Raw genomic sequence first — 20,017 nt, forward strand, 5'->3', positions numbered from 1 at the left:
TTTTGAAATATGATATGTATATTGGTGTGTATAATACACATTGTGTGCAGGTATGCATGAATACATTGGGTATATGTCTAGCAAGACAACCGACTGGGTGGTTGCATATAATAAGGAAAGTAAGAAGTGGTTGAAGGATAAGTAACCATGGTTAAGTTTGGCATACATACGATTACAAAGATATATATATATATATATATATATATATATATATATATATATATATATATATATATATATATATATATATATATATATATATATGTGAACTAATCTTCTATGACATTGCAGGCATATTGATGTGGAAAATATGCTAACATATGTGTTGTATGTGGAGAAACTGTAAGAAGCAGGTGTTCAACAAAGAGCACAAAGGCTTGGAAGAATGCCATAGGTGAACATGCATTCTTTAGATAAAATGAGAAATTACCAATAGTTACTTTAGTAATAGACTATGATAGGTATGATAGTTAAAATTACGCATCTATAAATTCTCACAAATGGTTTGAAAACAATGTTACAGGTAGCTATGAAAGGAGAGCACTCCTTCAGACAGATATAGTTATGGAAGAGGATTACTCCTTGTGACCAATTTATCTTTGAAAGAGGAGCACTCCTTGGGACTGATGTACATTGGAAAATTTGCATCAGATGGTAGAGCCATGAATGTTGCAGATTCAGAAACCAGCTACCTATGAAGGAGGACATGATGTAGTGATACACCGACGACGATGTAAAATTTAAGGGGGGAATTATGTAACAACCCTCCCTTGTGATTTAAGTGATTGTAAACATAAGATGAGTTAAATCTATGTGTGATACCCTCCCTTGTGTGCTAAATTATTGTGAACCTAAGCTGAGGAAAGCTAGGTGTGATACCCTCCTTTGTGGGTTAAACTATTTTAAACCTAAGCTGAGGAAAGCTAGGTGTGATATGTAATATGAAAATCAAATGTGTTATTAAATAAATAAAATAAATCACTTGGAGGGTGGAGCACAAAGAGAGACAATATTCTTGCCAAATCCCATTGAGGAATGGGATAGAGATGATTCCTTCATGATGAAGCTTCTAGATGTGATTCTAGATAAGCTTGGTTGGATGGGCGATAAATATCCATCGAACATAAACGCTTTGTGGGAGATAAAGGAAAGCTTTTATGATGAAAAACCTTGTGGGAGATAAAGACGATATTTTCTGAAAAAGACCTAGGAAAATAGAAAAATCCATAAAAGCGGGATGTTGCTAATGGAAACTAAATCATGAAAGAGGATATTAAATACCCAGTGAATTGATCAATTGAGGACAGTTGATCCTTGGTAAGAATTTCAGCTCGGGGGTAATCAGAGGTGATTCATGGTTGGGTGGTGGTGCTCCTCCCTCCAAGTGATGGATTTAGATGGATTCACATGTGTGGAATGTTGTATGTCGGTCTCTTACCCTTCATGTGATTATCTTATTTGATTCAGTATTGGATATGTTGCCCCATCGTGGTTTATGTGTTAGTATGATGCTATTTGTATTCATGTGATGGATTCGTTTCTTATGCCTATGAATGAGTAGGATATCAAATGAATCTAATGGTGATATTCATTACATTATTTAAGGAACCTTTGATGTTATATAAAGCCTCTAGTTAACATGGCAAATAGTGGTATATGCTTGCAGATCATTATGGTATAATGTAAGTAACAGAATAGTCTATGATAGTTAGATTATCTATTGCATAGATACTCAATGAGGCTAGATTGCATTCTGTCTGTTTCTTAGAATTTATCTTATTATGGAACTAATGGAATATTACTATGCATGTGGTTGACTGATTTAATAGCTTTTATATAGTTTATGCATGCATATTGTAATTAGGCATGAGATATATATGCATGTAGAATCGTTAGGAGGTAAGTTCTATATAATCCAATAGATGAGGATTTCATTACCATGCATGTCACCAGAGGTTTGATGACTACATGTTATAGCTCCTTCTTCCCTTCCAACTGTAGTTGTGTTATAGAAATCATTCGATGAAGATGAGATAATGTGTCTATGGTATAAATCTCCTTCCTGAAAGTGATATAGCAGTCTGACTAGGGGAAAGGAACATGGAACCTTAACTATGTCTAAGGAAATTTTAAAATTTTTAGGGGATTTGGGCTTATTTCCCGAATAGGCCATGGAGGTTCGTTACACTTTCACACTCACCATATAATGCCTTGATGTTATTGAAGTATACTAAACTCTATTTGGGAGTATTACTATAAAGAGATGAATATATATATATAATATTACATATTGGAATAGTTTAAGATCCATGTAACATTGCTTGACAATTTAATGTTATACATTGAAACAATTTCAAGTCGACGCAACATTATTTGACAGAAACATGGAATTAAAAGAAAAAGTCATGTGCTTTTATATATGTTGATATTATAATTCATGGATTCTCAAGAAATCAAAATGATTATCTAAGATATCTCTTAGAACAATTCAATCCCAACCAATTGGCATGTTAGTTCTTGCAGTCATACTAGAAAATTACCACTGACACATCCATTTGGGAATGTTGTAAATCCTACATGATTTTCTTTGAATAGATATGCCACCCTCATGATTACCTAGATGTAGTTAAGTAATTTTATTGTTATTAATGGTTTCCTTGTAATGATAAATATGCATTTCTTAGCGACCTTGTCATAATATAGATTGAGTTAAATAGTAAGGATGATTATGATGATGATGATGATGATTGCTAACTACTTGATTTGAAGCATCTATGGATGTAAATTTAAAGATATATTCTCGAAAGTTTCATTTATAGTGAAATTTTGAATTATACTCTATCGTACTTGAAACATGGGTAAAAATAGTAGGAAATTATATACATAATTAGATAAGAATAAGAAGCAATACTACACTGGTTTTGGGAAGGAATAAAATTAATGAGAGAAAAATGAGTAAAATGACTAGATTTCTTTTGTTAAACAATTTACCCTCACTATGGTGTAATTTCCCTTAGTGCATTGGTCTCATAATATTTGATCATTGCTTTAGCACTAGTTTGTTTTATTAGAGAAAAAATGATTCATGTTGTGTACATGGAAACACTAATGTGAAATATACATATCAATAGTGTATTTTTAAGTGGAAAACTACTTTTCTCATGGGAAGATATAATGGTTGGTGCATTATGATATAAAATGCACCATGGTTTGTGAATATATTCCAAAGCCACTATAATTAAGTTTTTAAATTGGAGAAAGGGGATGAAATGCATGTTGAATGCAAGTGCATTATCATTGGAGCATTTTCTATGGTACAAACTAATCGTTAATATTTAACATGATTTTATATGAGAATAGTCTGAATTTGGTGTCCTATTTTACTTTTTTAAAACCATGTTTTAACACCAAAACTTTGACACACTTGTTTTTGTTAGGCCAGGAGGTAACTCCTCGAATCAACTATGTTTATTCATTAATATTACTCCTTGTTATATACATCAGGGAGTGACTCTTGGGTTTCACCTCCTGATGAATCTTCATTTTCCATTATTTACTATTTACATTATTTACAAGTTTTCATCCAATCCCTATGATTAGGTGTCAAAATTCCCCCTTTAATCTGAAGAGATTTTGTTGAGTCCAAGCATCATTCTGAATCTTTTAATCTTTTCTCTTCCAAGCGCTTTGGTGAATATGTCTGCAATCTGCTCATTAGTGGAACAATAGTGTAGATGGATTCTCTTGGCCTGAACATGATGTCGAATCTGATGGTATTTTGTATTGATGTGCTTCGTTCGATCATGGAAATTTTGGTTCTTTGCCAACTTTATTGCAGAGGTGTTATCAATCATGAGTGGAGTTGAATGTACTTGTTTTACCTAAAAATCTTCTATAATTTCCTTGAGCCACATAATTTCTTTTGTTGCATCAGCCGCTACCACATATTTTACCTATGTTGTGGAATTTGGTGGAACTAATTGTTTGTCTGATCTTTACGAGACAACTCCTAATCCAAGACTCATAGCATAACCAGAAGTAGATACCCTAGTTTCTTTGTCTCCATCAAAGTTTGAATCAGAGTATCTAATCAAGCTGAAGTTGCCCACCTGTGTATACTTGAGTCCAAAGTCTTGAGTTCCATTCAAGTACTTTAGAACTATTTTTGCAGCAGACCAATGTCCCTCACAAGGATTTTTCATACACCTAGAGAGGATTCCAAAAACAAACGAAATGTCTGGTCTGGTAGTAGTTAGGTAGTTGAGACTTCTTATAAGTTGTCTATACTTTGTTGCATCCTCAAATTATTTTCCGTCAATGGATGTGAGCTTTAAGTTTTGTTCCATTGGATTAGTTTGATGATTGCACTCAACCATGCCAAACCTATTCAGTAAATCTCCAATGTACTTATTTTGAGATAGGAATATAGACTTCGGATGTTGAGTTACTTCAATACCAAGATAGTAGTGAACATAGCCTAATTCAATCATTTCAAAACCTTTCCTCAATTCCTTCTTTATGGATGCAATGTAACTCTCATTTTTCCCTATCATCAAAATATCATCTACATATACCACAATATATACAGCCGTTTTTCTAACTTTCATGACAAAAGAAGTTGCATCATCAAGATCATAACGTTTGAAGTTGAGTTTCAGAAGATGCTCAGTTAGCTTTTCATACCAGGCTTGTGGTGGTTACTTGAGGGCATACAAGGATTTCACAATATTTCATACTTTATGTTCATGCCCTTCATAGTAAATCCTTTAGGCTAGGACATAAAAACATTCTCTTTCATATCTCCATTCAAGAAAGCATTTTTTACATCCATTTGATGGACTTTCCAACCATTCTGATTTTTTAGGGCAAAGTGTGTCCGAATGGTAGCCCATTTTGTTGTGGGGGCAAAAGTATCCTCATAATCAACCCCTTCCTTCTGTGAAAAACCTTTTTCCACAAGCTTGGATTTGTGCTTATCAAGTGAGCCATCGGCTTTATACTTGTTTTGTACACCCACTTGCAACCATTTGGCTTGGTTCCCAATGGAGGATTAACCAGCTTCCAAGTGCCATTCTTTATCAAGGCATCATACTCCTTTTGCATCGCTTCTTTCCATTCATCATGAGAAGCAAATTATTTGAAGGAAGTTGGTTCAAAATCTATAGAGAAATTCAGTTCACAATCATAAGAAACATCCATATCAACAGATGAATCAGAATCATCTACATCACCTTCATTTTTCCTGGTTGAGCTTCTTGTTCCTATCTTTCTAACCTCATCAGGATGAACACTTTCAAGTGTCTTTGTCATCCACTTTAGGGGACCTTTATGAGATGGACCAGGCTGCTTAGTTGATTGAGTTGGGACTGAATCAAGATTTAGTCTCCCAATTTTGTCAATCACATCACTCAAAGTATCATCAATTGTTGGACCTCGATGCGAGGGAAAGAGTTCCTCAGAAGAAGATTCCAAAGATTGATCGAATATAGGAAACCCCCCTTCAAGATGTGGAATCTAATTATCAAATTGTTGAAATAATTTTTCATTTTTGAATCTATCAAAGTGACCAAGTTGTCACTCAACAACATTGTCAGCTTTGGAAGATTCAAGAAAGATTACATCTTACTTCATCATAGAGACGGTATTCTTTAGAGGTATTTGAATACCCCAAGAAGATACACTTATGTCTCCTTGCACCAAGTTTATTTCTATGTACTTTTGGTATCAAGGCATGACAGGTGGAACCAAAGACCCTGAGATGCTTTACTGAAGGAATGTCACCATACCTCATTTCATAAGAAGTCTTGTTTCTAATAGCATTAGATGGAAATCTATTATTTACATATATAGCACATAGAATTGCATCAACCTAAAACATCAATTTTACGTTATTGAAAACATCATGGAATGTACCATATTTAATATTGTCCTATTCATTCTTTCAACTACTTTGTTCTACTGGGGATTATAATGCACAATTGTTTGATGTTTGATCCCATGTTGGCAAAGATAGTTTTCAAATTAATTTGAATTGTATTCTTCTCCATTATCAGTGTGAATAGAGCCAATATGAGATTGTGCATCATTTTCAATCCATGTATGAAAGTTCTTGAATGTTTGAAAAGCATCAGATTTTTTCTTCAATAAATAAACCCAACACATTCTTGTGTAGTCATCATATATTTATTTCCATTTGTAGAAGGAACAGGCATTAGACTGCATAAATCTAAATGAATGAGTTCAAGTTTTCTATGTGCACTTGAATGTGAATCACGAAAATACTATTTGCTATGCTTTCCTAGAATGCAACAATCACATTGCTTAAGTTTCCTAGGAATTGTAGGCAAACCGATAACACCATTTTTCTTCAACAAGTGACATTTGTCACAGTTCAAGTGTCCAAATCTAACATGCCATAATAGACTTGATGGAAATGTGCCTTCATCATAATGAGAATTGTATGATAATTTTTTTGCACGAGCAGAGGTACCTTGTAGCTTGAGAAGCCTTTCTTCTTCTATATATGTCATGAAAAGTGAGTGATCTAATGCTTTTCTCACCTCAACCTTGCCATCAAACATATTAATGGAGTGTCCTTACTGGCGGATGTAAACCAAGGCCAACAAGTTTCTCCTCAGTTATGGGAGATATAAAACATCATGCAAAAGAAAGTCTAGAAGACTAGGCAATTTGAGCTTGGTTCTGCCAAGCCCTGATGGCTTGAGTTTTGATTTTTTTTGGAAAGTATATTGCTCCATAAACATTGTTAGTAAATTCTTTAAGAAAATCTCTTCTAAAAGTCATGTGGAAAGTTTCTCCTCAATCAAGCAACCAATCATTCTTCCAAGCAAGTGAAGAATTTAACAAGTCTTCATTTACTCCAATATTGCAATGTGCCACAACATAGTGAGTGATTCATGTGCTTTACCTTTCTCTTTGTCATTGGTTTTACCTTTGGGTTGATTTCTTTCTTGCTCAAATCTATCCCAAGGTAACTTTCATGTGGATGCATCATGTGATCCATCTCTATTTCAACATATGCAATGAAAATCAGACTTTTCTCCTTGGGAGTGTCTGCACCCCCTACCTTTGAAATTTCTTCTTCCTCTTCCTCTTCGACCACCTCTTCCTCTATGTTGTTGGGAAAAGTATCCAATACGAAATGACCCTATCCCACTCTAAGGGTGATAGTACCTCAGCAACAATCGAAGCAAAGCTATCTAAGATTTCTTCTTTATGAAAGTAAAATAGGGGAGAAAGAGATCCACTAACCGATGTCTTTCGCTAATGGTTGATCCAATCTTCTCTCCTTGCTGCTTGCTTCCAGCTCCTTGCTCTTTCACTGGCCCAGCTACACCAAGATCCTGCAAAATGGCAAGAGAGGGAAACTACAGGAAGCATACATTCATAATCGATTCAAGGATTAGAATAAATCAAATACACAAGTATAACAATACATCATTGAAACACATGCATATAGAAGAACCTCAAATGCTTTATTAATGGAAGAAGTAAAGTTCAGGAAGTGATAAAACCATAAGAGGCCCAATCCAGCATCACCTTCCTAGCAGAAAGAAATCTCCTCTTCACCTCCTTCAAAGCAAATCAACCAATAGTTCTAAACTCAAACCAACAGCACTTCCTTACATTCACAAGATTCCAGCCTCCCTAGACCTCATGAGAGAGCTCTATATATAGGAGTTTTGGAGAAAGGATGAGTCAGCTTGAGGCTGGCATGAAGCTGACTAGTGTCCTCTCTCACTTCAGTTATTCTTCAGTTCTTGAGTCCACTTGGAGGTTCTTGCTTCCACTTGGAGATCTAGACCCTCTTACTCATCACCAGTCGAATTCCCTGATCCAAGTGTCATTTTGGAAGCTTCCTGGGCATTGACACCTTGAGGAATGACTGTGCCACATGTCCAAACTCGCCCAGCGTAGGTAGCCTTCTTTGTAGTTGACATTCAGCGCAGGTAGACAGTGGAGCAGTTGACATTCAGCGCAGATGCTCAGTGGAGCAGTTGACATGATCCAGAATTGCCTTGTTTTTGAGTGTTTTCAGGTGGAGAACTTTTATTCAGTGCTGTGGTTTGCTGACCTTGTTCCTCTAGGGGTAGGAACAACATGTTTAGGGACTTTGGATCCCTTAGATTATGGACATTTCATGCTTCATGCTGTAAGGCACAAAAATGTCTATAACAGTTGCCCCCTAAAGTATGAGGTCGTTTATCGGGTGAAATGCTTTATCAGGAGGATCCGAAGTTCATTCAATCGCTGAGAGGTGACCTGTAATAAAATACAATACAATACATTATGATTCATTCTGCTTTCATGATCTAGCTGAGGCGGGCATTCCCATGCTCAGCTTTATAAATTCATTTTGGTACATAGAACAGACGATCGTCTGATGGTAGACTGATAATTCTCTGCTGAAATTATCATCCTTTGAGTAGGATGATCATCTGCTACAATGATGTACATGTCAAATGTCTTTATATTTCCTGAATATATATCGCAGCCCGGATGGATGAAACTAGATCCGGGGTCTTCAAACTCGTTCGATCTTCACTCTAAGTACAAGTCGATCCATGTGAGAATTGCGCTGAAGTCGAACATGGAAAGACATCGCTTGATTACCGGTCAATGATGTAAACCGTTAACAAGCGCGAGAGGAATCACCGATAATGATAATGACCCTCAAGGTACTGCAGTACAATTCACGTGGTGTGAATAAAGGACTTGGCGTCGAACACCACGCAAAATCTTTCGGTCGAAGGTCATTGATGTATACCTGTCGCCGGAAGTGAGAAACTTGCCATTGAGGCATGCAAGCTTCAAAGTACTGAGGGGGTTGTTCCTAGATCAACTTCTTGGATAATGAGCTGAAGTCGACAAGAAGCGATCTGTCAAAGGAGGGCCTTAATGAATCCCACATCAGTGACACGGAACGGAGCTAATGATTTTAGTGGAGGTGAAAACAATCTGTGATATATGATTCAGGGTGGCGGTCATGGATGGATGAAGGATAATGTATGGCAGTGGATGGGACACGGTTGACTCTTTCTGAACAACATCTCTTGAACATATAACGACACTGATGTGATGGATCGGTAGCATTACCCCAAAAGTGGATGGTTTGGCGAGACCATGGTGATGAGACCGGTGAATGAAACAACCCAACCCGATGTGATACGGAGGAAAAGTGTCATGTTCAAGAGCGACTTGCTACCATTAAAGCTTTGAGGTTCTCCCAATTTTTCCCCAGTCATTTCTGACCAGTACCTCTTTATTTTTGTCAAGCTTGAGGAGGATAACATATGCTTGTTCTATAACCTGCCCTTCGGGCAAGCCCATCGCTATGTTTTAACGAGCCTAGCGATAGGGAAACTCGTTCTCGTCTAAAGACAAGTTTGTCGCTATCTTAATCATTTTAACGAGTCTAACGACAAGGAAAACTCGGTCCTTTTCATTTTTAGAGAGTCTGGAAAGGTACAGAAAGTTAACTCCATAATTCCTTTTTCGTCATCTAATCCCTTATGTCCGAAAAAGTATAAAACAATACAGAAGGGATGAGTTTTCGATAACTTTAACGAGCCGAATAAAACAAGCGCTCGACCTTTTTGTGCAATAATCCCTCAGGTCCAAAAAGATTAAAATCTAGAGGAGGGATAGCTCTTCCGGTCACTTTAACGAGCTGGAAGGCCAAAACTCGGCAATCTTTTCATATTTTACGAGTCAGTTGAAAAGAGCTCAAAGAAGACTCGTCTTTTGAGGAACGAGTGATAAACAAGGATAGCAACTGATTCCAGGTACAGGTTGGAATTTTCCAATCATGGCAGTGTCACAAGGATGGCTAGGTGAAATCACTCTTTGCAGCTGTTCCTCAAAATGGGTAAACAATCATATGGAGGTGAACGATCGGCCAAATGACGGTGGAGGTGGCAGGTGCAAACACGACCAAGGCTTTTATGGCTGATAAATTTACAATCACAGAGGTTATTTACCGGAATAGGTTCATTTTTTATTTAAAAATGAGCTTAAACTCTGGGGGAAACATTGCTCACTGCTTTTATTTATTTTTTAACGAGCATGAAGACCGCGTTAAAACTGCTCGGATCTTGCGTTTATTTTTTAACGAGCATGAACTTTATGCTAAAACTGCTCGATATACCAGTCATAAGATAAGAAATGTCCCCTGTGAGATGTCTATTTTTTAAGGAGTTTCATCTTCACTAAGCTTTACTCCATATCCTTTCTTTATGCAAGTTCGGAAACGACTAATCCAAAAAACAGATAAATAACCGCTCTTTGCTTGCACTCCAAAAGGTTTGCATGCCCCCAGGTATAAAATACAATTTCAAGGCTGCCCCTCCTCCTTCCCACCTCTGTTTTTCTTTGGGTGTTCACAGCCACTTGTCGTCTTGCCAGTCTAATGCTAACGATACTTGTCTTCTCGTTATTTTTAACGGGTCTTACGCGATACTCTTCAGCCCTATTTTCAACAGATCTTTCGCAATATCACAAGAGAACAGCTACTTGCGACAAGAGAGCAGCTACTTGCAACAAGAGAAGAACACTACTCAAAGACAAAACATTTGTGTTATTGAGGGAGGCTTGCCTCTTTCTGGTTACCGAAAGATTGTTTCGTTAACTTCTTCAAACAAAAACATTTCCTCGGCACTGTCTACTGAAATAGACAAGGGTGAATGACCTTTGTCAAACACGTAACTTTGACAAAAGAATCCTATTCCAGAACAACCCCTCTTCCATCCACGGACGGGGTATGGACTAGTCATATTCTCCCGCGGAAATTCTACCTTACACCCAAGGTTTTCTCTGCCCGAAGCAGACCAGGATGCATGCCCCCTGGGTTCCAGTCCCATCTTTCCGAATCACTCGCACTCATCGGGAAGAAGGACTGGGGGTGGAGACATTTCTTGATTGAACAGACCATTCAGGGTTGGTATGTGACTATTTGCGATGCGTGATCCCGGAAATGAAAGTTGGTCTACGAGCTTGACCATTCTTCCTTCGTGTGGAAAACACATTACTCTAAAGAGTGAGGAGACTATTGCTCCCATGCAATATATATAGTCTCGTCCAAGGAGTAGGTTATAATCCAAGGGTCCTTGAACGACCATCACGTTCATTTGAACGGTCTTCCCTTTCAATGTAACAGGCACATTGGGGAGGATCCCTAATGGTCGACTGGTTCCTTTATCAAAACCCGAGAGATTTCTTATCTCAGGCAAAAGCGCCGGGGAACCCAGTGCTTTCCAAGCAATAGAGGAAAGGATACTCACAGATGCCCCTTCATCAATGATAGTGCCAGCCATTACCATTCTATAAATTTGGACTATGATTCTGAATGGTATACTGGCTGGCAACCGGGGTCTGCCTAGTTGGTTCCAATCAAAGGACACAACCAGGTTGCTTGGTGGTGGGACCGAATACACGGCCGGATAGGACCCTGACGATGTTCCTTCCTGTGACAAAGGAATGGGCGCATTGCCCTGATGCTCATCAGAGTCTGTGTTGATGAAAAGAATCTGGATGGTGTCATCCTTATTCTCTTCGGTGAGGGTGTCATTTGAAGATGAATCTTCAGTGACGGTGTCATTTGACGATGAAACTTCTGAAGGAAGAACCGGGTCAACTGCCGTTTCGACCTTTGGACTTTCGTCCGATCTGGATTCAGTAGGTTCATTTTCAATGACTGACGCTTCAGCTGACCACTTGAGCGGGCCAGCTGTATTCTCAACCAACGAAGGACTTGGCACTAGTTTTTTGTATCCAGGAGGAAGTCTCAACGGTGAAACCGGACGATCTTCCAAAACTCTCTTCGCTTCGTCTAAGAAGGGACAACGGTGGATGGCGTGATCGCCTTTACACAGTCTGCAGGGGGATCTTGCTCCCCCTCTTTGTCTTGAACCTTCACTTTCGCTGGTTGACGGTAAGCATTCAACATGGCTATCAGAGGTTGATGCTCCCGAATTGTGCAAACGAGGGGACCAGTCCCTTAGTATCCGGGGAATACAGGGACAATCTCTATGGAAGTGGTCTCCTTTACATATGACACATGGCGATTTGGGCCCGGTCTGTGCTGTGTGTGGATTTTCGTTAGATGTCTTTTGCTTGCCCCCAGTCACCTTAGGCTCCTTCTTCTTCTTTTCTCTCTTCTTCTTCTCCTTCTTCTCCATGGGAGCTTGGTTTTTGCCGGCTCTACCTTGCGAAGATGAAGGATTGGATGAAGAGTTATAAGAAGTAGAAGGCTGGTGGGCAGCTCTAGACTGATCTAACTGTTGATTCGACTGTTCAGGAACCATGGTGTTCTGAACTACATTGGTTGAGAATAGCCATATTGGCAGGCCAATTGTCAGTCCTGGAAGCGACAATGTGGCCATGTGGGGCACACCAACTTCTCCCCAAGAGGAGAAAGGACTAGGATTTCCATCATGGGGAATTCCTTGGTTGGGGCGTTCCATGTTCTCAACCTACAGATCAACGCAGGAATAGGAGGTGATTATGTTCCGTTTAAAATAAATTTTATAACGACGCTTTAGACACAACTTGCTTTTTCACTTTTTAAGAGTCGAGAAAAAGCTAAAGATGACTCTAGTCTCCTTCGATGTTTTAACGAGCCCGAAGTGACAAATGCTCGGATGGACTTTTTCAGTTATAGAGTTTGAAAAAGGCCAAAAGAAACTGCTCTGGTGTTCTAGGCAGAGGGTGTGCCAAACCTTTCGCAAAACCACATAATACATTTTACGGTACGGGTGGTCGATCTTCGTGAATGCTGTGTTCACTGCATTGCGATCAGTAGGGCGGTCGACACGGCTTCCTATGGATAAAGGCTTTGTTCCTATAGGGGTCTCCCAATATATACGCGATGGTACGTGGGAGCACAAGTCCGTATTGATACTTATCGCTTCACCATGGAGGAATCACCCAACCACTCAACGTTAAGATATCACGTTTAACGACGCCGGAACACGTCTCTAGCTTAGACCTCTATGTGTTTGCATTATGTTTCAATGCGTTGTTATGTAAATTCAATTCATTTTAAGTTGATCTTGTTTAGCAGTTTGCCTTTATGGATCACCACGAGATGTATAATACAACTTCCTAAATGCAGTCTAAGATGATAAGCAAGCTTTTCAATCTTTCAACTTTGAAAATCTTAACTACTGAGGGAAAAGAAAGACATCATCTTTTCACACAGATCATAGAGCACACACTAATGCACTTTTTCCTAAATCAACATGCAAACTTATCAAATGCAAAATGCACAATGCAGGTATTTCTTTTCTCTTTCTTAATGTTGATGTACTACAAAAAGAAAGCTGTTGTATAACTTTGAATTCAATTTCAAGTGAAAGCAAACAAGCTTTTGTCCAAAATCAAAAGACACCTTAAGATTTACTTGTTTCGACACTAGAAATACATAAATTCAAACCATATGACGAAAGCAAAAGCTCAATCAGCTATGAACAGCAAACAAACTAACTCTTAAGATCAAAACGACACTTATCACAGGTCTAGATCTAAGAGGCCACAGCAAGACTAGTTCACTTTCGTTATGGGAAACTGCAAATGATGTAAGAAATACACAAAGAACAAATACAATTTCTTTATACAACCGAGGCGGAATAGTGGCAAGGAAAGGTGGTTTCAGATAGGTACATTGACTGATAACAGGCTGCAAAAACAAGGATGAAAACAGGGCAATAGAAAGCAGGGAACCCCAGTTGCATAAGGTAAAACTGGTTCAGCGCAGGTAGTACACTGTCAGTTTGACATTCAGCGCAGGTAGCCCCTTCGGGACCTGCGATGAAATGCAGACTGCCTTCACAGTGCCTGCAATGAAGAGAGAAACTCTCGTTTCTCTTGGTTTCTGGGTTACAGATTGATAAAAAATTCACAGTTTTTGGCCAAATCAAAAGCTATCAATCAAGTACACACTAAAGGGTAATTAGGAGGATGAAAAGCTATCACTAAGAGCTGTTCAGAGTCCTTGTGGATCAGCTCTTCAAATCATAAACATGCCCAGAAACTAAGCTAGAGTAGCTGCCCTCTACTTTGCATTTGAAAGATCCAAATGCAGTTCGATTCGGTACTCCCTGTGTTTAGGAAATGAATAGCAAAAACACAAACAACCAAGAAGATACGATCCCCAGCGGACTCGCCAATTTGTTGTTGGGAAAAGTATCCAATACGGAATGACCCTATCCCACTCTAAGGGTGATAATACCTCAGCAACAATTGAAGCAAAGATATCTAAGATTTCTTCTTTATGAAAGTAAAATAGGGGAGAAAGAGATCCACTAACCGATGTCTTTCGCTAATGGTTGATCCAATCTTCTCTCCTTGCTGCTTGCTTCCATCTCCTTGCTCTTTCACTGGCCCAGCTACACCAAGATCCTGCAAAATGGCAAGAGAGGGAAACTACAGGAAGCATACATTCATAATTGATTCAAGGATTAGAATAAATCAAATACACAAGTATAACAATACATCATTGAAACACATGCATATAGAAGAACCTCAAATGCTTTATTAATGGAAGAAGTAAAGTTCAGGAAGTGATACAACCATAAGAGGCCCAATCCAGCATCACCTTCCCAGCAGAAAGAAATCTCCTCTTCACCTCCTTCAAAGCAAATCACCCAATAGTTCTAAACTCAAACCAACAGCACTTCCTTACATTCACAAGATTCCAGCCTCCCTAGACCTCATGAGAGAGCTCTATATATAGGAGTTTTGGAGAAAGGATGAGTCAGCTTGAGGCTGGCATGAAGCTGACTAGTGTCCTCTCTCACTTCAGTTATTCTTCAGTTCTTGAGTCCACTTGGAGGTTCTTGCTTCCACTTGGAGATCTAGACCCTCTTACTCATCACCAGTCGAATTCCCTGATCCAAGTGTCATTTTGGAAGCTTCCTGGGCATTGACACCTTGAGGAATGACTGTGCCACATGTCCAAACTCGCCCAGCGCAGGTAGCCTTCTTTGCAGTTGACATTCAGCGCAGGTAGACAGTGGAGCAGTTGACATTCAGCGCAGATGCTCAGTAGAGCAGTTGACATGATCCAGAATTGCCTTGTTTTTGAGTGTTTTCAGGTGGAGAACTTTTATTCAGTGCTGTGGTTTGCTGACCTTGTTCCTCTAGGGGTAGGAACAACATGTTTAGGGACTTTGGATCCCTTAGATTATGGACATTTCATGCTTCATGCTGTAAGGCACAAAAATGTCTATAACACTCTAGAAGAATCTTAAGCATGATTCTTCTCTCTATGTGCAATACATATAGCTTCTTCAGAAGACTAAGGAGATGTAGTTTTCCCAAAAGCTTTCTCTCTTACAGCAAATTTATTCACAAAGGAGTTAAAGGTAATTTCTTTGAGGTTTCCATTTGCTTTAACGACTCAATATAGTGTGAATAAGTGAAATAAAGTGCCTTGAAAAGAGTTATCAGAGGAATGTCTAGTTCAACATTAGTGACTTTGATATCATGCATAATAGACTACTTTTGATGCAAGAGAAAGAGGATCATAATTCGTAATTCAAAGATGAACAATTTAATCATCAGTTGGACAACTTCAAGCGTGGAGTGTGAGTCATAGAGTTCCTTCAATTTTTTTAAGGCTTCAAAAGCATTCGAAAATGGTGAAATATGGTGTCTCACCTCTTCATTTACAGATGCTGCAATCAAGGCATAGGCCTTACTATTCTTGTTTTTCCAACTAGCGAATTCCTTACCTGAGGTAGGCTTTGCTAGTTCATTGTCTCCTTCTCCAACACAAACTCCTTTCCACAACTCATTAAAAATGAGACTATGTTTGATCTTCTGTGACCATTTTGGATAGTTCTATTTTCCGGTGAGAACCACTCCCACAATAGCTATCAATGAATGCATTTTAAAATTTATGTACTATAAAATTACTTATGCTGCCAATGTATAAAATTTTTACCTCTAGTGGTAAAAAATGCAGTTCTATTTTTAAAAAATTACAATGTAATATGTATAGATAGAGGTATTACTGGGAGAGGGAGTATATAGGGGAGGGGGTATTATGGGAAGGTGTATATGGAGGTGGGTTAATCGAACTGTGAATATTAATCCTTTATTGCAGTCAACATATTGAAACTAATATGCAACAGAACACAAATTCGTAACTCAAATCTATGCACATATTAGTGATAAGACAAACATTTTAATATTCAGTTTGTCCTACAATATAGATGCAATCAAATATGTAGTTTTTTTTTTGTATATGGAATTTGAAGGCGATCGATGCAAAACCTGATAACTTCAAAGGGTATGGGCAACGATGTGTGTGATTTGGTTGAAACGCAACTCTGTTGTTGACACAACACAACTCTAGGAGTAATGGGCCAGCATATGGGAGCAATGGGCCAGTATATTAACTAGTGGAGGTATTAACGTATACCAACGCAAACTAGAGAAAACAGATGGAATGCAGGCCAGGGGCATAATCCATGGGGAGGAGTGACTTTGTATGGAGCGACAGTCTGTAATGGAGCTAATGCAGGGGAGAGATGGATCGTTGAATGGTCTCATAGTAGAAACTGGGAGTTGTGAGGGGTTGTATACATTTTAACAGAGTTGAAAATTGGGAGTGGAGAGGGACGAGAGACCATTGGTAGGAGAAGTGTTGAGTTGGAGTAGCATTAATAGAAGGTAGCATTCAATAGTCTAACAAAGGCGAGTGCAGGGCAAGACAAATAACACAACTAGGGTGCAGGTATAACATATGGGGCATTATACATTAAAACGAAAACTGGTGATAGTGGTCAGTGCATATGATAACATTCAAAACAAAATCTTGCAGAAAATATGGCAGGGAATATATGAACATAATATACAGAGAACTGACAGGAGTTACAACACATAAACTAATTTGGGAGTAGGCTCTGATACCATGTCACAACAGGAGGTAACTCCTCAAATCAACTATGTTTATTCATTAAGATTACTCCTTCTTATATATATGAGGGAGTGAATCTTTGGTTTCACCTCACGATGACTCTTCATTTTCCATTATTTACTATTTACATTATTTACAAGTGTTCACCGAATCCCCATGATTAGGTTTCAACAATTTTCCTCTTGTTTAACCATATTGATGCACATCACTTACTAAGAATTGTAGAATAGGAACTCATATTAAGGTGAAGTGAGGTCCATTTCTACAAAGCCTCTAGTCAGGGGTATTAGAGTTTGCATTTCTCTAGCACCACCATAGGCTCAAAGGCAGGCAAATGACCTCCATAATAAAACATTCTCCTATTAATTTAACCAACATTTTCTCATTTTTTTCTTATCCCTCTTTTTCCTTGTCATTATATAGATGTGTAAATTTAGAAAATTTCCATTGTAATAATGTGTATATTATTTACTAGGATTCAAGTAATTAAACCCTTATGCTAAATGAAGGGGAAGGTGCAAATGAAATTGTCTTAGGAAAAAAGAAAAAAGAAAAGACAACTGTTAGAAATATGAAATTATATAGGAGGAAGAGGATGAAACATTAACAAAATGTTTGTTAATACATATTTATTTATAGGGTTTCCATGTAGTGAATCACTTGCACCTAGAGAAGGGGAAAATGAAAATGATGTTGTTTTAGGATGGTAACTGATGGAGGGAAATGTTCCCCTAGGGCCCTTTGGGTTGAAACCCTAGCAGACTAAAAGTTATCTATTCAAAGAAGCACACATTCACACAGCCATTATGCTATTATAAGCAAATTCTATTGTAAAGGGTACTTACCTTAGGTCCTACGTTTGAGAAGACCTTTCCAAACCCTTCTTGAAGTTCCCTTCTTCTCCTTTGTCCTGCAAAACAACCAATTCAAAGAACATAGCAGTATATGGACAAAAAATTATAAAGAAACCATTTTCATGTTATAAGTAAAGGTAGTTAGTTATGAAATCCAAATAACCATTTACATATGAATTCTAAACATGAATATCATTAACATAAAGAGGATTCATTTCGGGAACCAAGACATGTGTTTCTTTTATTATAGACAAATAAAGTACATAAAAAAGGAATATTTTCACCTGAATCACCTTCAGCAGGCTCCAAGCAAAGCTTCCTTCCGGATCCATTCCAGCCTCAAGCCTTTAACAAACTCCTTCCATGACTCTCTCCATGATGTCATAAATGGTGGACGAACATCAACACACAAGGAAACAAAGGTTTCCTGGACAAATACGGGAAGTGCAGAAGGCACAAGGGACTTCAGACCTGGTCAGGGGAAAAATCTCAGCATAATAACCTTTCTCTCTCTTCTCTCCTCCTTTAGGCCTTCCCTTTGAGGTCTTTTTATACCTCTCCCACAGTAATTTTTTAGTTGGGAGTTGGTTGGGAATAGTTGGGCCACGGGCACTAACAGGTGATCAACAGGTAAAACCCGCGATCTCCGCCCAAAAATAAGGAGTTTTTTTTTTTTTTGACGTGTTTTAATACATACACGCAGGTTGGCTATGCACAGACCCGCGTATACACACGTTTAACTCAGGGCAATGTCGCGTATAAGGGATAAAACACTGCTTTTTAAATTTTAGGACCAGGTCTGGAAGGAGGGGTTGCCCTAGGCCATGAGTACAGCATCACAAACCATAAGAGTGAGATTTGGAGCTATAACAGATGCCCCCTAATATATGAGGTCAGAAGGGGTACATGATGGCCGAAATATATTATGCAAGTACATGGAAAGGAAGTCTGTCAAAAACCGAGGAGGACTTCACCAGAATTCAGCCTGCCAAGCCACCAAAGGAGATCAGAAAGAAACACTGTTTGAGGCAGGCATACCCATGCTCAGAAAAAGTAAAGCATGTTCGCATATCAAGTACAAGCGGATCCACTAAGTATATAAGTATAAATGACTGAAAGATACATAATGGATCATCTGATCATAATAAACAAGTACATGCCTGAATATCACATATAAGACTGTCAATAATGCTGAAAGATGCAACAGATCACTGAGATCAAAAACTGATCCCAAAAGGTACCAACTGAACATGATGGAATAGGATGGTACTACACTGCAAACTCATGTGCCAGCATATAAAATGTCGCCATGACTGACTGCAACATATAAGGTGGAGTGGTATCAACTAGCAGCAACAGGAGCAACTGTCAAGTGAACCAATGAATGCTGATACAACCTGAGGTCTTCACCGACCTCCGTGCTACATTTCTACACCATGGGAATAAATGATCTGAAGTCGACCATGTGAGAAATTGTTTGATTACTGGTCATTGATGTATACCATTAACAAACGCGAGACTACTCACCGATAATGATAATGAGTGTCAAGGTACCCAGTATAGTCTAACAAGTGTGAATAGATGAGCTAGAGTCGAACACCTGTAAGAATCTATCGATCAAGACACAATGATGATTTCCCACTGTTGATAGCGAAGGATTGCCACTAATGACTGCAAACCCCAAGGTACTTCCAAATGGACTCTAGATCTTTGCCACAGAGCAATGAGTCGGAGTCGATAGGGAAAGATCTGCTAGAAGGAAGGCATTAAGGCATCCTTCATCAATCTAGCGCGAGTGTAACCCGTAGGCCAATAATGTGGAAGGAATTGGACGAAAAAGATGTAGTAACCCAACCAAAGTACGTTTCCGGCGTACACAAGATGTGGCTAGCGCACGACAGAAACCCTCTGAACCAACCAATAATGAAAGTTCGCACAGAGGCGAGCTATCCACCAATAGGGTCAAATGGAAACCAAGGTACTGCATGAATCCCAATGTGTGATAGTGTAAGCTGATGTCGAACACAAGGGAAACCACTCAGTCAAAGACCCATGATACTGATCGATGTTGAGCACAAGGTGACCTATCAATGATGAAAATAGGGCCAGGGTGCAGCTCTAGGCCTGTCCTCAGAGCAAGGTGTCATCGTCGATAAGGACAAGACCCTCCAACAAGAAGTCAATGGGGACCTTCTCAAACTGGCACGAGTAAAGGACCAAT

This window comes from Pinus tabuliformis, chromosome 2_2, assembly GCF_031772625.1.
Source record: "Pinus tabuliformis cultivar Carrire ecotype Pingquan chromosome 2_2, CPIR1, whole genome shotgun sequence".
NCBI lineage: Eukaryota > Viridiplantae > Streptophyta > Pinopsida > Pinales > Pinaceae > Pinus > Pinus tabuliformis.